This window comes from Cupressus sempervirens, chromosome 3, assembly GCF_028749045.1.
Source record: "Cupressus sempervirens isolate cs-2001-9-10 chromosome 3, ASM2874904v1, whole genome shotgun sequence".
In the NCBI taxonomy this organism is placed as follows: Eukaryota; Viridiplantae; Streptophyta; class Pinopsida; order Cupressales; family Cupressaceae; genus Cupressus; species Cupressus sempervirens.
This window is the reverse complement of record NC_143120.1, coordinates 79,893,347-79,895,516: the sequence shown is the minus strand read 5'-3', so window position 1 is coordinate 79,895,516 and position 2,170 is coordinate 79,893,347. Positions and strand designations below refer to the sequence as shown.

Sequence of the window (2,170 nt, the reverse complement as noted above, 5' to 3'; positions counted from 1 at the left end):
TGAGTTTGCCCACAAGTATGAAATTTTCAGCGTTTCAGAGATGCGATACGCTTGTTCCAATGCCCAAGTATCAAAATTTTATAGGGATTTTAAAAGCGGAGAAAAGAGGAGAACTCTTCATGAGATATGTTGACCGCTTAAACTCAGGCATAAAATGAGATGAGAATAGAAGATTTGTATACAATCATGTGCTCGCCCAAAACGTGTCAATGCATGAAAACCAATATTCCATAAGTTTACAGAGAAGAATCGAGATAAGAGACATTATATATCATCTACAAATGAGTTAATGGAATATACGGCATGAGGAATCAGGGAGAGACAGTAGACGCACACATCATATTTTTGAATTCGACAAAATCTAAGACTCCGTTGCAGTCTGAATCGAATCTGCATATCATTTTCTGGCACTCTTCTGGTTTTTGCGCATTTGGAATCAATCCCAGCATGGAGAGCACTCGTTGCAGTTCCTCACAATCGATATATCCGTCTTTATTCTCATCAAAAACTTTGAATGCCTCAAACAAATCGTCTGACTCGTTTTCTTCTTCGCCTTGTTCGCGGTTGAAGATGAAGTTATACAGATCAACAAACTCTTCAAATTGAAGACCATGATCATCATCATCTACACCATTGTTACTCACCGTTAATCTCAAATCTTTTTCCAACATTACGATTCCGAGCTTGTTTGTGAATTGACAGATTTCATAGATTGTTACGGCTCCATCGCCACTTTTTTGTAGTAGTTGATATACTTTTCGAATTTCGTTCAGATCAGCCATTTCACGATAAGAGAGAGGAAAAGTGGGTATGATCCCGAAATATATAAAAAGCGAAAACGATAATTGATCGAAGAGTATAAAGAGCGATAGATATCTACTATAAACTGTGATTATGATGAGATACGATCTGGTTGAAGGATTATGTCGTATTTATAAGAGGCAGAAAGGAAGGTTGAGCGGCATTGCAAGGAAGAAGCGACGATTGACGGCAGAAAAACGTTATGAAGAGCACAAAACTTGTAAAGACGCGTTAGCGTTGGTTCGTACACATCTTCCGTATTCCCTATCAAAATTTGAAAAGAAAGAAGCCGAAATATAGTATTACACTCTAACGTGTGGACTTTGAGCGTAGCGTGCCTCACGCATCTCGCGAATCCAATCTGAATGCTTTCCATGTTCAAGGAATGTTCCATAGCCGCGCATACAAAAGGAGACGTGTTTTGATTTGATCTAAATTCGTTATTATGATTTTATTATATAGGAGGGGGTGAAAAACACACAGAGTAAATAACACAGCAGAATATTCAGGAAATGAGCGCTGAAAACTCCAGGCCCAGCAAGTCTATTTATAACAACAACTGTAATAAATGTACAGAAATCTCCAGAAGTTGTTTTTGGTGTATTATTAATGTGAGTAGTTGGTAGTTGGAGGGATGGCCGCACATGCCTCTGGAAGCATCTTGGTTGGTGCCGACCATGCCTTGTGGTGTAATTAATTTACGTTGACATCCCCCTTAAATTAATTACAATAGCTATACTAAATATCTACTATCTAAATATCCTCCCATAATCTACATATGATGGGTCCTAGCCTAAAGCCTTGTAAGGTACCCATTTACAATCTGTTATCTCCTAAATACAATGGTTGGAATTCATAAGAATCCCCCCTGAATGACAACCATGAGACAATGATGTCATTGCTCTTAAGCCCAAAAGATGTCGAAGAGATACAAACTTGGCTTCACTTAAGGCCTTGGTGAATAAATCAGCAATTTGGTCCTCTATCTTGCAATATTGAAGATGAATCACCTGTTGTTGGAGGAGATGCATGATATAATGATGATAGACTTCAATATGTTTGGTACGAGCATGGAACATTGGATTCTTAGACAATGATATGGCACTTTGATTGTCACAATGAAGTAGAGAAGGCCCTGCATGATGTTGCCTACGGACTGATAAGATAGCTCGTAGCCAAGTGATGTCTTTTGCTACTTCGTTTGCTGCAGTATATTCAGCTTCTGTAGTGGATAGAGCTATGGTAGACTGCTTTTTACTGCACCAAGAAACAAGACCTACACCAAGATAGACAACATAACCTGTAGTGGACTTACGATCATCCATGCATTCTGCCCAATCAGAATCTGAATAGCCAATAAGGAAAATAT

General features: G+C 38.7%; 1 pseudogene; it reads right to left on the bottom strand.

Annotated features, from left to right (window-relative positions):
• Positions 1-210: 210 nt before the first annotated feature.
• LOC149564868 (calmodulin-like protein 2 pseudogene) lies at positions 211-920 on the bottom strand (annotated as a pseudogene).
• Positions 921-2,170: the final 1,250 nt, after the last annotated feature.